This window comes from Crocodylus siamensis, chromosome 14, assembly GCF_052110815.1.
Source record: "Crocodylus siamensis isolate JL-2025a chromosome 14, ASM5211081v1, whole genome shotgun sequence".
In the NCBI taxonomy this organism is placed as follows: domain Eukaryota; kingdom Metazoa; phylum Chordata; order Crocodylia; family Crocodylidae; genus Crocodylus; species Crocodylus siamensis.
Genome location: NC_143408.1, coordinates 11,521,017 through 11,536,104, shown reverse-complemented (window position 1 = coordinate 11,536,104; position 15,088 = coordinate 11,521,017). Strand labels below are relative to the sequence as shown.

General features: G+C 47.3%; 1 protein-coding gene across 1 annotated transcript in view; it reads left to right on the top strand.

The window, feature by feature from the left end:
• Positions 1-15,088, top strand: part of LONP1 (lon peptidase 1, mitochondrial) — a 73,206-nt gene that overhangs the window by 6,664 nt on the left and 51,454 nt on the right. The window lies entirely within an intron of this gene.

Sequence of the window (15,088 nt, the reverse complement as noted above, 5' to 3'; positions counted from 1 at the left end):
TCTGCCAGCTTGTGACCGTTACTTCTTGTCACTCCTGGTAGTGCTTGGGGGAACAGGGACTCTCCCAATGCCTGTTGGTCCCCCCGATTAGTTTGTAAAATGCCACTAGATTCCCACTCAGCCTTCTCTTGTGGAGGCTGAACAGGTTCAGGTCCCTTAGCCTCTCATCTTAGGGCCTGCCCTGCTGATCCCTGATCATGCGAGTGGCCCTCCTCTGGACCCTCTCCATGTTGTCCACATCCCTCTTGGAGCGCGGCGCCCAGAACTGGACGCAGTACTCCAACTGTGGCCTGACCAGTGTCGCATAGAGGGGGAGGATCACCTCCTTTGACCTGCTCAAGGTGCATCTGTGGATGCATGACAAGGTGCGGTTGGCCTTCCTGGCTCTGTCCCCACATTGGTGGCCCATGTTCATTTTGGCATCAATAATGACTCCAAGATCCTTTTCTGCCTCTGCACTGGTAAGAAGGGAGTTCCCCAGCCTGTAGGTATGCTGCTGGTTCTTCCTCCACAGGTGCATCACCTTGCACTTGTCAGTGTTGAAACCTATCCTGTTCTCTGTAACCTGTCTAGGTCTGATTGCAGACTATTCCTCCCTTCTAGCGTGCTCACTTTTCCCCACAGCTTAGTGTCATCTGCGAATTTGAACAGGGTGCTTTTTACCCCCTCATCCAAGTAGCTGATGAAGGTATTGAACAGTGCAGGCCTGAGGACCAAGCCCTGCAGAACTCCACTGCCCACATGCTGCCAGTTCGAATGTGACCCATCCACCGCCACTCTGAATGCTGCCCCCCAGCCAACTAGTGACCCATCTGACTGTGTAGCTATCGACGCCACGGTCTCCTAATTTTTTAATAAGAATGGTGTGAGAGATAGTGTTGAAGGCCTTCCTAAAGTCCAGAAAGACTATGTCTACTGCTGCCCCTGTGTCTAAGGATTTTGTGACCTGGTCACAGAAGGCCACCAGGTTGGTCTGACAGGACCTGCCTCTAATGAACCCGTGTTGGTTGCCCCTAAGCATAATCTCCCCTGCTGGCCCCTTGCAGACATGCGCCAGGGTAATTCTCTCAAAAATCTTACCCAGGATCGAGGTAAGACTAACTGGCCTATAGTTTCCTGGGTCTTCCTTCCTCCCTTTTTTGAAAATGGGAACCACGTTGGCCCTTTTCCAGTCGTCTGGCACAACACCAGAGCACCATGAGTGCTCATAAAGCTGTGCCGGGGTCCCACAATGACCTCTGCTAATTCTCTCAGCACTCTGAGGTGGAGATCATCAGGACCTGCTGATTTAAATATGTCCAGTCCCTCCAGAAGTTCCCTGACTAGGTCCTCTCTGACTTTAGGCCTGGGTGCGCCTCCCTGGGGACCTACTGGGGTCCTGGTGGGGGGATGATCCGGTCCCTGCTCAGAAAAATGGAGGCAAAGAAATTGTTAAATAGGTTAGCTTTGCCATCTGGTGCAACGACCAGATTTCCTAGCATGTCCTGCAGAGGCCCCACGTTACCCGGTACCTTCTTTTTACCCGCTATGTATTTAAAAAAGGACTTGTTGTTGTCTGTGATCTGGGTAGCTAGTCCCAGTTCCATCTCCGCCTTGGCCTTCCTGACCATCCCCTTACAGCCCCGAGCAACAGAGGTACCAGTCCTCCCTGGTGATGGCCCCTCCCTTCCATTGGGTGTGTGCCTCCCTTTTAGCTAGAAGACATTCCCAGATGCCTCTGGTGAGCCATGGGGGCTTTTGTGCCCTCTTGCCCCCTTTGATATGTGCTAGGGATTACCTCCCTTTGGGCTTGGAAGATCATCTCCTTAAGGAACGACCACTCTTCTTGGACACCCAACTCCCCTCCCCTCCCCTCCGGGACCTCAGTGTCTCCCCGACTATTCTCCTTACCTCATTGAAATTCGCCCTCCTGAAGCCCAGGGCTGCTGCCTTGCTGCAGGCCTTTGCCACCTGGCGCTGGATGGTGTATTCCAGCAGGCGATGATCACTGTCGCCCAGGTGGTCGAGCACCCACAGACCCCTCACCAGGTCATTGTCCATGGCCAGGACCAGATCCAACAAGGTAGGGCTGTGCACCTCCTGGATTAGATGGAGGTCCTGTATCTCAGCTAGGAAACTACGTGAGTGGTGAGACCTGGCTGACTGATATCAGATTTACTATACCCCATAGTTTGGTGTCATCTGCGAATTTGGACAGAGTGCTTTCAACACCCTTATGCAAATCATGGATCCACCTTTTAGTTGTTTACCCACAGCTGCTCCTCTCACTTTTCTCACTTGTCCTTCTGTGAAACTTCTCACCAGTGCCATCCTTACCACTTTCATCAATTTCTTATCATCTTTCACATCCTCCAGTCCCACCGTGCCTCTTCATGAAACCTGTCCTGTATATAATGTAATAAATCTGAGGTTTGCTATGCTCATAGACTCTTCAGAGCAATCTGATTTTACTCTCCGTTTCCTCAAAATTGCAGCTGTGTGAAATTGAGTGATACACGTTTCTTTCCCCTCTCCCTCCATTACCACCTTGCATATTGAGTTTTACGTATTTTGCATAGATGAACAGTCCCAAATCTGGCAGCCCTCAAACCCACATTTCTTTTGCTTTGTACAATTCAGCTCTAGCCAACCTCTCTCTCTTGGCATTCCAGAAGAACACACATATTTCCCTCAGGCAGACAAGGTTCTTTGGGTAAATATGATATCTTTTATTAGACCAACTCAGATATCTGGAAAAATTCTTCTTTACAAGCTTTCAGGTATAAATACCCTTTGTCAGGCTGAGGAAGCACCTGCAGTTGGCGTGTGCTTTTCCTGGATGGAATGAATAGTAAAGAAGCCAGAGGCTGGTATGCGTGCAAGAAAGGCAGTCAGTCAAAATGTAAATTGAGGAGTCAGTGGGTGAAAGGCTGAGGGGTTAGGGGAGGAAGGGGAATAAATGTTTGGCTGAGTTGGGCCTGGCCACAAGCCGGAGCAAAGAGCAACTCAAGGATGCCATCTGTGAGGGATGGGCCATGGTGTAGGGACTGTATGGAGCTGTTGCCAGTACCCCTGGCATCTGGGCATTAAAATGAGCAGCATCCCACAATTTATACCAGTTTTGGGAACAGCAAGTTGTCACAGGTGAGACTGGACAGACTGCCCTACTTAGACTGGCGGGTGGGCTGACATGAGACCCAGCCCCAAGTATGCCCCCTGTCACAGTAGGGCAGTCTGCCCAGTGTTGCCTGCTGATTTCAACTGGGCTCATCTGAACCCCAGGCCTCACCGCGCTTGTTCTAAATCATGGGCCCTAGCCCCTGTGTAGGCCCACAAACAATAAGCCCTTTCCCAGGCTGGGTCTTGTTCTCTTTAGGCTTACCACCTTTTCCCTGGCGCTTGGGATCCCACTGGGTTCCTAGGAACCTTCTACCACACTATAGTTCCTCCCTGACCTCCAAGGTGGTATGAGCAGCAGCTCAGTTGATGCTCCCCAGCTGCTTGCAGCAGACTGCTGCCTCAGCCCTGTGGGCCTGGGTCTAAAATGGCTGCCTCATCAGGGCTGGCCCGCACCTACTTGCTGTCAGCCTTAAAGTGACAGACACCAAAGGTGCTCTGCCACATTAAGACATTCCTGCCTTTAATTGAAGCTGTTAGCAGTGTAGTTGTGCTTAGGTTAAACGGAGTACCCCTGTCTCTTTAAGGGTCATCCGTGGTGCTGCTTGTTGTGGTTGACTCTGCACCCCTGTCCCCCCTTCCCCCAATCCCTTTGCATGCCTGTTGCTCTTGCAAGCTGCCTGATTGCTTTTGCATTCAGTAAACTTATGTTTTCCCACCTTCCCACTGCTTCCTGCCCCTTGCTCTCCATTTGGGGGTAGAGCCCAGGGAATTTAATGGCAGGAAGCTTCTTTCCAGCTCTGACTTGCCTGCCTCTTTATCAGGTTTGTTGTTTTTTTTCCCCCCTGACTTTCTTTCCTTGCCCTTTCTTCCTTTTCCCTGCCTGTTTCTCTGGTTCTTCACCTTTCTTTATCTCTACTTCTGTTGTCTGCTGGATTTCTTTGTCCTTCCCTCAGTGTCTTTTGATCTTTTGTTTGCAGTGCCCTCCTCCCCCTCCATTTTGTCTCCAGTTCTCTCGTGCAGCCTCTCTTACAGAGATTCCACTTCTTTCCATCTCCATTCCTCCCCCACCAGTGGAGTCTCCTCTGTCATTTCTGTCTTGGTCTCTCCCCGCTACTCTTTCTCACTGCCCCTTTCCTATTCCTGCAATTCCTTGGGCAGGGTCTGACCCTGGTTGCAAAAGCTGTTGGGCACCTATGATACAAGTGTCCCTCCTACTCCCTCCCCTCCCTCAAAACAGTGCATTTTATGAACTCCTGGCACTTGCTGCTCTGTGCCCCATCCCTTCACAACTGTAGCACACTATGAGGGGACTGTATACAGCCAGGTGCCTTCCTTTTAGGGATGCACTGAGAAAGATTTTTTGGGCTGACACTGATGGCTGATTATTAAGAAGCTATATAGGCTGATACTGGTCCCATTGCCGATATGTAAGCCTGGCAGCTTGCAGAGCAGCGTCTGACTGGTAAGTCTATTTGGGGGAAGGGGCATGGGGAGGACACGCAGATTGAGGCCCCACAGTGAGGAAGGGAGCGGAGCTGGGGCTGGGGCAGGCGCTGCACAGCCAGGCTAGGGCATAGGACTGAGCCATGAGCAGCTCGTTCAGGGGGCAGCTCCCACTGCTGCGTGCACCCCAGGAGTAGGTAGGGGGGCTGTGTGCCCCCTGGATCTATGTGCAGGGTAAGGGCGGGCTACCACTGTGAGCTGGGACCAAGGATGGTGCGAGGACTGGGTCAGGGCTGAGCTTGGGCCAGGTGGCAGTGGTGCTGGGAGCGGGGGCTACAGCAAATTTTGGCTTGGCTGTAGTCCCCGCACACACACTCCCCAGCTGGGAAGAGCCTGTTGCTGCCCCAGCCCACAGCAGCAGTCCACAGTTGCCATGTGCACAGATTCAGGAGGGCACACGCCCCGTCATGCCTCCTCCAGGAGTGCGCGCAGCAGTGGAAGCTGCCCCCTGGACAAGCTGCGGCTCTGTCTCATGCTTCACCCTGGTTGTGCAGCCTCTGCCCCACTCCCTTCATTTCTGTGAGGGGGCCTCTCCCCCACCCCAGCGAACGCCCCTTGCCCTCTAACAGACTTACCAGCTGGATGCTGCTCTCTATGCTGCTGAACTGCAGTCGTGGCCATGTGCATGCTGCAGCTACACCCGTGGACGCAGCATTTATCAGCACCATTATCAGCCATGTCAGCCAAAAAAAGCCAACTGCCAAGAATATCAGTTTTCCATTTGTTGGTGCCAATATGATATGGACCAATGTGTCAGTGAACCTCTACTTCCTTCACATATCTACTAAATTGCTTCATTTTATAAAACCCCAATCTGGCCCTATCCTGACCACCGATGGGAGGTGCTGTACCCTGCTTGGGCTCCACTTATTTGGTTTTAACTCTGCTTGAGCCCTCCGAGACCCTGTCCAAATGCCATATTTGTCCCTCACTTTCTCTACCAAAGAATTCATTGCACATATTTTTCCAGATATCTTTCTATGTCTTCTGCCTCTAATATATCCATATACATTTGAACAATAATCACTCTTTTCCTTAACTGTTCTGCTGCTACAAACTTTAGCCCTTTTAATTCCTCCCTCCACCATTCTTCTGCATATTTCTTACTTTCTTTGTTATAATAAGTCAGTTGCCATTTCTTTTGGTTGGGGAAAGGAATCATGCTGGTGAGTTGTTCTGCCTACCCCCCATTATCTTGAGCAGTACCTTCTCCACAAAATCATACCTGTTCATTGTCGATCTCTTCTGCACCCCATCACCTATTAATGTTGCCCTTATCCATAATTTCCAGTCTGGGCTGACATCTTGCGGTGTCTCTCCTATATCTTGCTGCAGTGCCATTCCTGGTGCAGATGACCTTTCATCTCACTCCTGATGTTCCTTCTCTAGCTGCTTCCACTCTCTTGTTTCCTGCTCTCTTCTGCTCCTTTCACCCTTTTTGACCTAGTCTATCTCACTGCCGCCTTCTTTGCTGCTGTCTGTGTTGCTGTGCCTGCTCTTGTTTTTCCCTTCATCTTTGCTGTTGTGTTTTCTCTCTACTTTTCTACCTTTATGCACACTCCCTCTGTCTTTGGACCTTTGTTTCCACTCTTCATTAATCTTTCCATCTTCTGGTTATCAGTCATTTTCTGGGCTTTGGGTTTGCCTCCTGCACTCCTGCCATCCCAGTGCTTCTTCAGTCTTTTTCTCTGTCCTTAAGGCATTGATCAGGCTCTCAGCTGATCTCTTGATCTTAGCCAAAGGCCAGGGTGCTGATAGGAACCTACCACAAGGATAGATTAGTACAGCCCTTCTGAATAAGATATGTGCTAGTGTCTTTTGCACTCAGCCCCCACTCAGCACTGACTCTTCTTCAAATTGTGGTGAGCCACTCTGACATATGTTGGGTTACATCAGTCAACAGCCACCCACAACCAGCATCTTGCATTGTTCTCAATGACTTTCCACACAGCTGACACTGTCCCTCACTCATTTACATTGACCTGCAACTCCTGGTCATTAAATGTATAAGAAAACCTACATGGAACTTCAGGAAAGCCAATTGGTCTCTCTTCATGGAAACTGAACGATCCGTTGTTACCATTCCATGGCAAAATAGCTCGGTTGATGTAGCCTGTTAAAGGTTTCTGTGGTGCCCTCTATAAAGTGGCACAATCCTCTGTTCCAGAGGATTTCACTCCCTGTACACTCCTTGCTTGGATGGAGAGTGTGCTGCTCTATTAAATGAGTATGAAAAATCTGGCAGTCCAGATATCACAGACCACCTGCTTGAATCACTCGATGCTGCTCATCAGAACTGCTGGGAGGACTCAACTTCATAACTTAATTTCTGTCGCTCCAGTCAGAGGAGCTGGGGCCTCATTCGCTGCCTGGGAGCAGCTCAACATCCCTCAGCCCAAACTTCACCATCTGTGTCAGCCAGTGCTACTGCTGCCCACCTTTTGAAAGTGGCAAGAACATCCCCTACCCATAACAACAACGATTTTGAGCAAATATGTGAAGAATGGCATCATTTCCATCAAAATATTTGGAACCAAGATCCTCCACACGCCTTTTCACCAACTCTGTGCAGTGCAAATTTCAAATCTGGTACTGCAGCTGGCCATGACAGCGTGCCCCTAGAGTTTCTGAAACATCTTGGTCTTCAAGCTCACAATTGACTTCTACACTCTTTCAAATGTATTGTTCATGAAGGATGAATTCTATCGGCATGATGCTGAGCAAAAATCATTGGCCTACCCAAGCTTGACAAAGACCCGCAATCAGCAGCAAGCTACTGACCAATCTCCCTCCTGAGTGGTTGCTACAAGACACTTGAGTCATACACTGCAGAATTAGGTGTCTCCAGAAATTGATTCTTCCGTAAGCCCAGACCAAGATAGATTCCACTGTGGCCGGAGCACTTGCAGTCAAGTTTTAGCTTTAACCACCTTCTTTGAAAATGGCTTTCAGAAAAACCTGAAGACTGGTGTTGTCTCCCCTGATTTAACAGCAGCATATGATGCTGTCTGGCATACTAGTCATCTGGTGAAAATGTCAGGAATTCTGCCATATCAGGCCACTTGTCTAGTTGAACTGTTATGTTACTACATGTTTGATGCTTTAGAGTCCAACTGGCTACCCAGACTAGCTCTTGGAAACAAAACCAATGACAGGGATCAGTATTGGTCCCTCTTCTCTTCAGTATGTATATTAATGACCTGCCTGCAACTGTCTCACAAAAATTTGTTTACACTGATAACAGTCAGTGCCTTTGCTATTATGGGTGCATCGATAAAGATTTTCTTGGCCAATAGCGATAGCCGATTATTAACCAGCCATACTGGCTGATACTGATCCGATAACCGATTTGGTTACATGTGACACTGGAGGCTGCCAAACAAAAAAAGGTTTATTGGAGTGCCAAACAAAAAAAGGTTTATTTATGCTTTAAAATGTTCTGACATAAATGAAGTTTTTTTTTTTTGTGCATACCAGAAGCCTCTGGCATTCCATGTATCAGCATCCCAGCACTTCAAAATGGCGGCAGGGGCTTATGAACTAAAGCTCATTGAATGAACTTAAGTTCAAGTTCTGTTGCCACCATTTTTAAGTTCGGGGATGGTTTTAAGCGGGGCAGAGCAGAGTGGGGTGAGGGCGGATGAAGGCTGCACTCTGTGGGCTCGGGGTTCTCTGCTCTGCTGCCTTTGCTTCAGGTTCCCTGTGCCAGTCGTGTACCCCCTGCCTTCCAGCAGTGGGGGTCACAACTTGCAGCCCTCATTGCTGCTGGGCAGGCAGGGGACATGCAGCCATTGCAGGGCTCCTGAGGGAAAGCCAGTGCAATGGAGAGACCTGAGCCTGCACTGGGTAGCCTGCATCCACCCTGTGCACAAATCTGGGGGGTGCGTGCAGTGGTGGGGAGCCACCTCCCTTCCTGCTCCCCCTTCACTGCCTCTGTCCTGCTCCCCACCCTGGCCCCAGGTCCCATGCACCACTCTGGCTGGGTGGTGCTCCAAGACCCAGTCCCTCTCTCACTGTGGGGACCTCGATATGCCTTCCCCCCCACCCCCATTCCCGTTCACCTCCATAAACTTACTTGCAGGAAGCTGCTCTCCATGCTACTCAGCTGTTTTCCTGGCCGCATGCATGCATGCAGCAGTGTACATGCACACAATGCCCCCCTGCGTCTTGCTCCTGGCAGCCCTAAGTAGGACCCCTTGCAGGCTAGAATGCTACCCACCTGAAAGGGGAAACCCACCATTTCCTGAGGGAACCTAGGCGTATAGGGGTCCCGGCTCCATGGGCAAGAGGGAACCTAGGTATGCAGGGGCCCCAGCCAGAAGGCATAATTAATTATATTTATTATTACATTATTGACTACAATGGCCAAAAAAAGCCAATAGCCGATTATGTAAATTTCCCTTTTATCAGTGCCAATCTATTATGTACATTATATCCATAAACCTCTATTTGCTACCCAAGCTCATGACTTTTTAAATGTGGAACTCGCACTTAATGGAGACGTAAGACTGATGTTAGAGTACTGCCTAAAATGGCACCTCAAACCAACTATCTTAAGACTGTCTCAAGTGTTTTCCATCTGGATAGTGCCAGCACTAATCATGAACTCACAGTTACCTTAAATGGTCGGTCTCTCAAATTTGAAACTCACTTCGTTTATCTTGGAGTCATCCTTTACCAGACTTTAATTTATAAATTGCATCTCCAGAAAATTGCTTTAAAAATCAAACAAGGAACAACCTACTTGCCAAACTTGCAGGCTGCACATGGGGTACCAATGCCTCAATGCTACGTTCATCTCTCTCCCATCATGTTATTCAGTTGCAGAATATTGTGCCCCTGTATGGGTTGGTTCATTGCACAATAAACTAATGGGCACCCAGCTGTATGTTACCATGTGTTTTTGTCAGGCACGTTGCTCCCCATTCCACTTCCATGGTTATCAGTCCTCAGTAACATTGCTCCCTCTCATCTCCCCTGGATAAATGCTGAGGTAAACTCACTAGCTAGACTCTATGATAATCCTTTGCTGCCAGTGCGTTGGGACATACTCCACCCACCAATAGCTCAGCCTCCCTCAAGATATCCAGGTCCACCCTTTCAAAACGCTTTGACTTTTCCTTACTTACTCGATGGCATGAAAAATGGTCAACACAAGCACCAATCAGTTGCCACGTCATTTCTGACTCTACAGAGAGTCAACCAGGATTTAACTGGCCACACTATTATTGGGCACTTCTAAACCATTTTTTAACTGGACAGGGTCACTGTGCCTCAAAACTGTACCAATGAGGCCTTTGCAATGACAACAAATGCCCTTGTGGATAAGTTGAGACCATATCACATCCCCTCATCTATAAACCCATTTAAATTTGCAGATGACACCAAGATTTGGGATGAGGTGGGCACACTAGAACGGAGGGACAGGATACAGCTGGATCTGGACAGGTTACAGGGGTGGGTAAATGAAAATAGGATGGGATTCAATACTGATAAGTACAGGGTGCTGCACTTGGGCATTAAGAGCCAGCAGCATGCCTGTACGCTGGGGAATTCTCTTCTCGAATGCACAGTGGCAGAAAGGGATCTTGGAGTCGCTACTGATTCCAAGATGAACATGGGCCGCCAATGCGAGGACACGGTCAGTAGGGCTGACGACACCTTGTCGTGCATCCACAGATGCATCACGAGCAGGGCCAAGGAGGTGATCCTCCCCCTCTATGAGACACTGGTCAGGCTGCAGTTGTAGTACTGTGTCCAGTTCTGTGGACCGCACTTCAGGAGGGATGTGGACAACATCGAAAGGGTCCAAAGGAGGGCCACCTGCATAATCCGGGGGCAGCAGGGCAGGCCCTACAAGCGGAGGCTATGGGACCTGAACCTGTTCAGCTTTCACAAGAGAAGCCTGAGAGGGGAACTGGTGGCCGTCTATAAACTTACTAGGGGGAACCATCGGGGAATGGGAGAGACCTTGTTTCCCTGAGCGCCTCCCGGAGTAACAAGGAATAACGGCTGTGAGTTGTTAGGGAGTAGATTCAGACTAGACATTAGAAGGCACTACTTCACTGTCAGGGCAGCTAGGATCTGGAGCCAACTTCCAAGGGAAATCGTGCTGGTTCCTACCATGGGGGTCTTTAGGAGGAGGCTAGACGATTATCTAGCTGGGGTCATTTGAGCCCAGTTTTCTCTCCTGCCCAGGGCAGGGGGTCAAACTAGAGGATCTGCAAGGTCCCTTCTGACCCTACATCTATGAATCTTTCTTAAAGATGGATGCTGTATATACCCTTTTCCAATCATCTGGTACTTCTCTCAACCACAAGTTTCCCAAGATAATGGCCAGCAGCTCTGCAGTCACATGGGCCAACTCCCTCAGCACCCTTGGATGTAACCCATTTGGCCCCATGGACTTGTACACATTCAGTTTTTCTAAATAGTCCCTAACCTGTTCTTTCACAATTGTTATCTGCTCCCCAAACAGTGCTGCCAGGTGCAATAGTCTGGGAGCTGATCTTGCCTGTGGAGATTGCGGTAAAAAGGGCATTGAGTACTTCTGCCATTTTTACATCATCTATCACTAGCTTGCTTCCTACATTCAGTAAGGGACATACACTTTCCCTGATCTTTTGCTGACATACTTGTAGAAACCCTTCTTGTTATCTTTACTGTCTCTTGCTAGTTCCAACTCCAATTGCGCTTTGGTCTTCCTTATTTCATTCCTGCTTGCATGAGCAATACTCTTATACTCCCCCCTTGTTTGTCCTCATTTCCACTTCTAGTAAGCTTCCTTTTTGTATTCTGTCTCACTAAAGAGTTCCCTGGTAAGCAAAACTGGTGTTCTGGCATAGTTTCTAGTTTTCCTGCGCATCAGGATAGTTTGTTCCTGCACCCTCAGTAAGGTTTCTTTAAAATATGACCAGCTCTCCTGGACTCCTTTCCCCTTTAGACTGGTCTTGCAGGGGATCCTGCCCATTGGTTCCCTCCATGAGTAAGAAAACTGCTTTTCTGAAGTCCAGGGTCCTACTCTGCTGCTCTCCTTCCTTTCCTTTCCCCAGGATCCTAAACTCAATCATCTCTTGGTAGCTGCTGCCCAAGTTGCCATCCACTGCTACACCCCCCACCAATTCTTCCTTGTTTGTAAGCAACAGGTCTAGAAGAGCATGGCCCCTAGTTGACCTCTCCAACACTTGCACCAGGAAGTTGTCCCCAGCACTCTCCAAACGTTTCCTGGATTGCCTGCACACTGCTGTGTTGCCCTCCTAGCAGATGTCAGGGTGATTGAAGTCCCTCATGAGAACCAGGGCCTCTGATCGGGAAACTTCCACTAGTTGTCTGAAGAAAACCTCATCTACCTCATCCTCCTGGTCTAGTGGTCTATAGCAGACTCCCACCACTATAACCCTTGGTGCTTTTCCCTCTGACCCTAACGCAGAGACTTTCAACAGGCCTGCCTCTGGTTTCATATTGGAGCTCTGAGTGATTATACAGCTTTTTTATATAAAAGGCAACTCCTCCTCCTCTTCTCCCTTGCCTGTCTTACCCGAACAGTTTGTGCTCATCCGTGATAGTTCTCCAGTGTTGTGAGCTATCCCACCAAGTCTGTTACTGGAATCACATCATAGTTCTGGCACTCTGTGAGGACTTACAGTTTCTCCTGCTTATTTCCCAGGCTGTTGTATTTGTGTACCTAAGGAAACTAGCCAATTGCCCATTTTCTCAAGAAGAATGAGGCCTCCCATGTTGCTCCCTCCTGCTTGTGCTTCCTCCAAGTCACTTCCCCGCTTACCTCAAGGCTTTAGTCTCCATCCCCCAGCAAACCTAGTTTAAAGAAGAGCCTGTCTGCGAACATGCTCTTACCTCTTTGTCAGGGGGATCTCATTTCTTCATAGCAATCCTTCTTCTTGGAAAAACATCCCAGGGTAGAGGCAGCCAAAGCCCTGCTGGCAACACCATCTGTGCAGCCACGCATTAATCTGTAGGAAGCCAGAGTTATGGGGAAAGAGAAGACTTTGGGGAGTGAATTTGATAACTGTCTTCAAATACTTGAAGGATGATTATGTAGATGTTGGAGGTGAGCTTTTCTCTGTGGCTGTAGGGAACAGGACGAGGAGCAATTACTGCAACCTTCTGGAGAGGAAATTTAGGTTGAAGATTAGGAAGATCTTTTTGACTATGAGGGTGGTCAAGCATTAGAACAGGCTACCTTGAGAAGCTGGAAATTTTCAAGAACAGGCTGGACAGACACTTGGGATGGTTTAGTTGGAGATGGTTTAGTTGGAGATGGTTTTCCCTTGGGTTGGATTAGATGACGTTATGACGTTCCTTCCAGGCCACTTTCCTATGATCCTTTGAATAGATTCTTGTTAAATGTAGATAGCAAGGATCAGAACAATGTAACTCTCATTCTTCTCCAAACATAAAGGCGCATGTGCAAAACAACTACTTTTAAGAATTATTCTGATAAATAATTTCAAAGTCAAGCATTTGGAAATTTCTAAAGCATGAGAAGTCTGTGTTCTAACAACACTCCTTCAGCCTGTTATAGTATCTAGACATAATCAGATAATACTGGGGGGTGTTCATGTAAACTGCACTTCAGTACACAAAATGTATAGTGCTTTGGGAACAAGGCAGCTGTTCAGTATTCTTTTAATCTTGAGCATTAATGGTGTACCCTCATGTCTTGGTCATAATTCAAATAGTTTCAGTCGCACCTGGGAACCCTCATTTGTTCCATAAATAAGATCCCTAGGTCTAAAATTGGGCACCCAACAATGAGAAGCATTTGTTAGTAAACACTTAACAAAAAGTTTTTGTGAGTGACTTGCCCAACCTCACATAAGTACTTTGTGATAGAGCAGGAAAGGTGAATGCCATATAAGAAATGTTTTTGGCTTTAACCATCAACTAGCTTCTCTGCTTGTATCCCTTATCTTTGTTCTTTGATCTAAATTTCTAGATCAAATAATATGGGGCTTCTGTATAAATTCACTAGACAGCACTTAAGTTACAGTCTGTCCTGCATGCCAGGTGAGGTAGGTTAGGAGTCTGGTCAGAAATAATGATTTTACTGTAATACATGTGGGCAAGGGAGCAGATTGAAAGTAGTATAAACAATGGTGTTTTTTTAAGTTTCTGTTGTTTGGCTTTATAATGCAAGTATGTTAGAAGGAACTTAACTTCTTACATGTTACCTATTTATTTAAAGAAAAAAGAGTAAAACATATCGTCTAATGATTCAGCTGTATGAACCCCCATTATGTAGTATAAACAGAGTGTGAATTTTTAGCACTAAAGCAGATTGATACTAGGTGAACTGCAGAATTAGGTGAATTATAAGACTGCTTTAGTTGGCAGTAGGAAAATACTTATTCCTCAGATAAATGTAGGGGGAAAAGGGAGAAATTGACTGACTGTCAGGGTGCTAGGGTCAGTGAGTAGGCTCTCAGGAAATGCCAGTTAAATATTCTTCAACATGCAACCCAAGAGTCTACCTGTTCCTGTGATTCCCCAGTGCAGCGTTTGCTTCTGCTGCTGTGGTAATGTGCAATCAGCATTGTAGTAAAAGCTGCTGTTCAGTTGTTTTGGCTAGCTGCCAACATTTTGGTGATTGCTCAAGCAACCAAAGGAAAATAATAACTTTGTAAAACTTAACTGGGGCAAATCTGCACAGAATTTCAAGGGACTAAAAAAAAGCAATTCTGTGGCTTCAGGGCTTTTTTCCTGTCTAATTTCAAAGGCCTGTTGCAAACAGTGGAGACATTATATTGGCTTAGAGAAAAGGCCACAAGAATCATATATGGTATAAAATGTCAAGTGGTCTACACTTGAAGCTTCTGATGTGTCTTCTTGCAAGGTGCACCGTTTAAATTATGTACAGTAATGTTGTTAGAAAAAGATATGACAATTTATATTTATTTCATGGATTTGTGTCCAGTAGTCATATTTATAGCAAGTAATATTGTTAGCACAGTTCCTTATGGGAATCCCTTTCTGGCAGCTTAATTAACTTGTTTTTTCCTTTGCCATTCCAAAGGACTTGAAAGTTGAATAGCATGGAGGGTGGTTGAAATTTCTTTATACTTCCATGACAAACATTTATTTGGCTTTAACAGTTCAGTGCCATTTACAAGCAGGGATGGAATTTTGGCCTTGTCCTGTCTGAAACGACATCTCTGCAGAACATCTGTATTTTTTGCTGGCTGTGTAGTCCTGCATAAAAGTTCACAAATGTTGTACAGCAGTATCAATAGCAACACAATGTAGTGAGACGTGACAAATACAATTGTAGTGGGAAAGCAAAACCAAGGACTTATCAAATCAACCCAAAGCTCCTTGCCTGTAGTGTATTCACAGCCTTTACTATGCATGAGCATTACAATAAGAGCTCTGTTCAACAGTTGTTCAAAGTGAAAGTTGTGTAGACTGGACAAAGAGAAGTTCACAAACTGCTTAAATGTTTGTTCCTGTGGTGAGGAAAAGAGGGGAG